Consider the following 6,974-nt stretch of genomic DNA (forward strand, 5'->3'; position numbering starts at 1 on the left):
AATAGGTGCCTCATTAGCACAACATATAATACAACAATCTCATAACTCTAGCAAATTTGTCTCATTACATCTTGATCTGAGGGATGGAATGTAGATTATTCTGTAAGATTTACAATGAGTAGTGAAAAGATGATATGTAATCCAGGGAGGTAAGCCCAAATCTAAAATTCCTTGGAAAACAAAACAAAGAAAAAAATACAACTATTTGGCCAAGCCAGGAGCTGCCAAGGACGTTTATGTCTGACATTGGATTTGAATATAGAAAATCAACACCCCCAGCAACGACCCCAGTACCAGACTAAAAATGACAAAATTTTAAAAGAGACAACACATTGAAAGACACTTTATGAAAAGGATAAAAAAAATCAAGTATCTAATACACACATTCTAATAAACAACATTAGTCATTAGGGAAATGCTAATGAAAACCCGGACATAGTAAAACATGTTGAGATAAAAGAAAAAAGATATTATCAAATGTTGTAAAGATTTGAAGCAACTGAAGCAACTTCTGCCTAGGGTGTAAAATAGTCCAATTACTTTAGAATCTCGTATGGTTATAAAGCTAAATGTTATTTTTGGTATAGCTTTCAAAAAGTTTCTCCCTCAGATATTTACCAAAATGGAAATGTAAAAATGCCTCCACATATAAAATGTTGTACTTCAGGCTGGGAAGGTGCCACAGTGGTAGAGCACTTGCCTTGCATGCATGAGGCCCTGGGTTCGATTCCTCAGCAGCACATAAGCAAAAAAAAAAAAAAGAAAGAAAGAAAGAAAAGAAAAAAGATGGAAGTGGCACTGTGGCTCAAGTGGTAGCACGCTAGCCTTGAGCTGAAGAGCTGAGGGACAGCGCCCAGGCCCAGAGTTCAGGCCTATGACCGGACCAAAAAAAAAAAAATGTTGTACTTGAGGGGCTATAACAACATTATTCAGTATGATTTCAAAACTGGAAAGTTTAAATATCCCCCAGTATGAATATAAAATATAAAAAACATTGTGAAATAGTCTTATTTAGAATAGCTCTCAGCAATAATAACAATAATAATTACAATTACAGGCCACAAGAATCAATGGATCATCAGGATCTTTTTTTTTTTTTTTTTGGTCTGGTAGTGGAGCCTGAACTATGGGCCTGGGCACTGTCCCTCAGCTCTTCAGCTCAAGGTTAGCGCTCTACCACTTGAACCACAGCGCCACTTCCGACTTTTTTCTTTTTGCTTATGTGGGGCTGAGGAATCAAACCCAGGGCCTCATGCATGCAAGGCAAGTGCTCTACCACTGACCCACCTTCCTAACCCTGTTCTTCAAGATGTTACGTTGAATGACAACAACAGAAAGCAAACATAAAATGATTTCTTATTACATGTTTCCAAACTTAGGAAGTTCACAAATAGATTGTTCCAATAAATCATACCCCTCATAAACATTTCGCTTAGCCCTTGCCCACTGCAAACTCTGCTGCTACCATTTCAGGAAAGACTGCACTCAGAGACTTTCTGCTACCTACCCAAATAAAAGTCTTCTCTGGTACTTATTCTGTCCCCTCCTTCTTTGACCCCGCTGAAGGAAAAGAAGGAAATAAAATTAAAAAACACTGGCTTAAATACCCTATTTGACTGAGAATTTGCATTTTGGTTGAAAAATAAAGAGTTCTATTTGTGTATTGAGTAGTTGTGATTCTTCCTCATCTGGCCCCTATGGCAGGTGAGATACTTTTGTTTTTACCCAGAGAAACTTGCATGAACACAAGGCTATTAAAAAGTAACCCATGGCCATACAATCAGACTTTTGACAACCTATGTGGATAAAGGTTGGCTTGAAGAGAGTTCTAGGATTATACACTGCTTCTAGATCTATGAAACTAAGCTTCCAGAGAAGAATGAGTTAGACAAAGATGTACAAAAACATGTTAGCCACAGAAGACCCCCTCCCAAGCTCAATGCACCAATAAACACAGGATACAGAGTTGGTCTCATATATGGCCATTGTGTGTCCAGTCCAGACAGCACCTAGTCCTGACTGAGCAGGAAGGAAGGCTGTGGGATGGGATTCGACATGACTTTTATTGAGGATTTGGGGTGATTGAATCACAGCATCACATCAGAGTACATTTCTTACTTTACAGGTTGGGGTCCACTCCAAGAATGAATTCTGAGCTAGGGGTGCTTTAAAAAGTTTAATAGGAGTAGTCTGAACACCATTGCTGAAAATAGTTACTGAAAATAATGAAATAATTATGGAAAGTAAAAGTCACTGGAAAGGGATAAGGGAAGGAGATTTCACAGACATATTCAAAAAAGAAGAGTTAAGAAGGAGTGGGTAGAGGAGGAAGGGGTGAGAATGTTGAAAGGGGTGGTATTGATCAAATGCATTGTATTCATAAACTGCTTTGTTAAATGGCATTTTAATTTTTGTACAATTAAAGATATTTTTTAAATGGCTGAGAGCATAATCACCCCTCCTCCATACTTTTGCCCAATTAAGACTATTCAATAATATATTTAGTGTTTGCTAATTATGCATTCTGATGCATGCAGAAATTCCCTTTCTATTTTTCTATCACCACCTCTCATGTTCCATTCCCCAAAATCAAATTCAGGTTCATTATGCTATGAGATTCAATGTATTTGCTGTTTACATTACTTTGATTTTGTAAACACTGTATTATTATGGATCTACAAAAACTATCATTAGTTATATATCTTTGCATTTTTCTTGCCTTAGTTTTTCAATTCTAAAACTAGCAACTGTACGTTTTAGTGTGATGAAGATTCTTAATAACCTCATTTGTAATTTTATTGACAGTTGTTAAGATATCTCAATAATCATCAAATTACTTGTTTTCATTTGTATTGTCTGTGACCTTTTACTTTCAAAATTTAAGTTTGACTACTCTGAGGATGCAATGATTGAATCCTAGTATTTTGTTTGTTTTTTGCTTAAGCTTCACTCCTGGGAATTTGTGTTGACTGATTGAATGACATAAATAATCTCTTTACATAAACTATATCAAGGTTTAATCAGTTCTGCATTTATTGTAGTCACAGATGCAGATAGATGGATGAACGACAGGTAGATAGGTATAAATATTTATATGTGACAATATACAGGGATATTTTATATAATCATATAAAATTGAAATAATAAGGCTTATCATAGGCTTATTATAAAGGTATATTGAAATTATTTAAAGCGTAATACCTATCAAATAACTGCTCAATAGATATTCTAACAGGTACTAAATGTAAAGTTAGTCTATCACTTCATAAACCATCACTGATATGAAACACATTTCAGTTATTTAAAATGAGTATACTATAGGTTAGAAAACTCAGTTTTTGTCCTGGCATCTGCATCTAGTCAGGCTTGTGATACTAATTAGAATGTTCCCCTTCTATGGACTACAGTTTTACATATATCAGTGTCATACTAATAGATTTCTCTCCAGAGAAGATTTATAAAATCTCTGAAATAACAAATTGGAAAGTTTAGGCACAAAGACTAAAGAAATGAATTTTTTTGTTTCTTTGTTTGTTTTTTTTCCCTTATAGTCATTTGTTCAAGAGACTTGGGCAGCAAAAGCTAAAAAGAGTGGAGTTGTAATGTTACTAAGTATTTACTGAACAGATACTGTAAATAAGGCTCCCGATGAAATACTAGAGTTAGGGTTGGGATACACAGGGTGTAAGATTTTATCTCACATAAAATTGTGTATTTATTCATAGTTTCTCTGAAAAGCTATCACTATAGCAGTGCACCTCTGTAAATCTGTCATTTTCTTTGTATAGCTCTAGCATTATCAACTTAAGGCTCCCAAAAGTACTAAATGCTAAACTCTAGCATGTGTGTTTCTTTCTGACACTATTGTTTTTGGGTAATTTCTATCACACGTCCTAGATTTGTGAATCTCCCCTCTTCACCTCAGCCTCTGTCTCGTCCAATAACAGCCCCATGGCAGGAAAATGGAGCCACATTTGGATTGGGATTGTCATATTTTTTTGGCACACAAACCTGTAGATCTTCCATTCAGTTTGCAAACACTGCTTGCAAGTGGCTAGATGGTACTATAGATTTAATATCACACCATTGGTACTACAGACCCACAGGACTGAAGTGAAGACATTGGGATAGAGCTAGTAATGTATACCATTATAACTCAAATGACCACACACACACACACACACACACACACACACACACACACAAGTACATAAGACAAGGAAAGTGTTTAGGGAAAGATTCTGAAACACTCACAATTAGCCCATTGGAATCATTGGACAACCAAAATCAACCTTCTGTTTAGGACTGATTTCCGAGTCCTATTTTTAAGGTCTCAACTACATCAAATTGTAGATCAAAAGTTAAAAATAACACATTTATTTCAGGTGACACAATTTCATTGGAAAATGCTATATTCCCCCGCAGCCCTACAATGAGTACAAAGCTAAATAAAAATGGAAATTATATTGCAAGTTTTGCTCCAAGTTCAAAGATTAAAAAAAAAGAAAAGGAAATAGAAAGAATATCTTGGGACTTATTTTCGAGATAGAGATTCTTGAAATTCTTTATTCTTTTATCAGCACTGTTGCCCAAGGGGAAGTCTGTACAACAGGAATCATATGTCTTTAATAATGAAGCAAACTAGTGTAGCTCAAATCTTTGGAGCAGCTAAGAAACCCAATTGTGTGTAGGAAATGCCAGAAGAGTTTGTTTTACAGAGCTATAAATTCAGCAACTTTCAGGGGTTAGGCTCATTGCAATTGAATCCTGTAAGGCAACCTGATGAAAGCATTTTAAAGAATAATCCATGAGGAACTGAGTCTGAGGAAGATTTCCCATGAAGCAATGCCTTCCTTATGCACTGGAGGATTCTAGACTTCTCCCCTTACATTTTTGTTCAGGGGCTCAAACATGATAGGATTTCTCAGAACAAAGTTCCATCCTTCTTGGAAAATGAAAAGAGAAAGAAAATTTATTTTAAAAGCATCTTGCAATTTCTCCAAGTGAAATCCTTCCTTTGTGGCTCAATTTAAAAATCTGCATTTCAGATGGAAAACTACAAAATCAGATTTAGCAAATTCGACATTGAAGATTCTTTGGTTTCTAATGACATTTTTAAAAATAAGAGTTAGCACACTATATGCTTTAGCTAGCAAAGAACAATCACCATAATCTGCTATTAAACAAAGTAGATAGATTAAAGGTGACAATAAGATAATTTAAGATAACAAACACTTTAGGAACTATTCCTTTATGTTTTAGGTCCTTCTTGGAGTTATAAGCTGATGTTTCTTTATGTATTATAGTTTCAGGCATAAATTAATCTCTATCTAAATTTCTGAAATCAAGTACTGCAGGTTAAAGTGTAGTTTAGTCAAAAACCTGTATTTTTCTTTCAAATAACAATCAGCTAAGATATGTGTAATTTTAGTGAAAGAAAAAGAGAAAACATATTTAGATTTTTCTTTCATTCAGGAGATTTGGGCACTATGAATAGCATTGTAGTGACAGCAAAGAAACTATGTCCTTAGTCTATCTACTACAGAAAACTATTGGAATGAAATCTATGTATCTATCTATCTACCTACCTACCAGTCTGTCTGTCTGTTTATCTATAAAGAGATAAGTTTGTACTAATACTGTGTAAATATATCTCATAAACTTCCCTTTTAAAAAAAATAAAAAAAAAAAATCCCTTCCCAAAAGAACATAGCTTTATTGTATATTAACAAATGGTAAGACTCTAATTCTCTTAAAAGTGGACTGCCCAAGTGAAATAATTCAATATCCTTGAATCAAAACTTGAAAAATAAGGCAATGCTCTTACTAAAAACTCCTGACTTCTTTTTCAGATGTAATTTTAAAAACAGCATGCATATTTTATTTTTTAATCTAGAACAATTTAGAAGCAGAAAATCAGAAGGAGGCATGACCATATTGGCAGGCCATCAAAGAGTAGTAAGAAATGATAGCTGACAGTTTGACAGAGGTGGAAAAGAAGAGAAACAATAAGATATACAAAATAATTATAAAACTAAACAACAGACCCAAGAATTTAAAAACAGAGCTTCCTGAGGCAAATATCTCTTAAAATAATTGCTTTACTATACATTGTACAAGTGATCCATACATGGATGACCTGAGTCATTAGGAAATCATACATTCTAAACCCTGCTCCTAAGAAAACAGAAATTAACAAGTCAGAAAATGATTACTAGAAAATACTGGGTTTTTTTTTCTTTGAAGGAGTAATCCAGGTAGTGCTGTTTGTGGAATGTGTTAGTGTTAATTATATTGGAATACTCGTTACCTACATTAATACCAGAAAAGAGATTCATGATATCATTACCAGACGTTGATTGAAAACTGAGACATTATGAGCTAAAACAAATGGTTTATTCATACATTAAAATGAATATATTACTAAACTCTCTTTATGACTATAATAATATCTACAAAATATCTACTTTAGTTATTTGAAAATAATTCTGTTACTCCTCTTTGATCACTCAGTTGATTTCAGTATCAACTGAATTAAAGCTTTGTGTCTCAGGATACTTTGTTGTATTAAAAACATAAGAAAAAGTAAATAAGAAAAATGTTATCCTATCATGAATAGAAAAAGGTTGATTTTGAAGTTCAAGAAATGGAAACAAGAGAATTTGTTGTTTTCATTGTCTTTTCCTTTGGTTTTCGTTGTTAGTTTACTTGTCTTTGGGAGGAGAATGGGGGCACAGAAACAGAGGGACAAACATTGAACAAATACAGCAGTGCTAATCACTAGATACTGTGTAAAAGAACTATACAACCTTGGGTGAAGACAGGAGGTGAAACTGGAAGAGAACAAGGAAAGGGGTGACATAGTTCAACTTACGTAACTGTAAACCCTCTGTACATCACCTCTACAATAACAATAAAATATATAAAAGAAAAATTAAAATAAAAGAAAATGATTTATCACTTTGTAATTGCAT

This window comes from Dipodomys ordii, unplaced genomic scaffold (assembly GCF_000151885.1).
Source record: "Dipodomys ordii isolate 6190 unplaced genomic scaffold, Dord_2.0 Scaffold73, whole genome shotgun sequence".
Lineage (NCBI taxonomy): Eukaryota > Metazoa > Chordata > Mammalia > Rodentia > Heteromyidae > Dipodomys > Dipodomys ordii.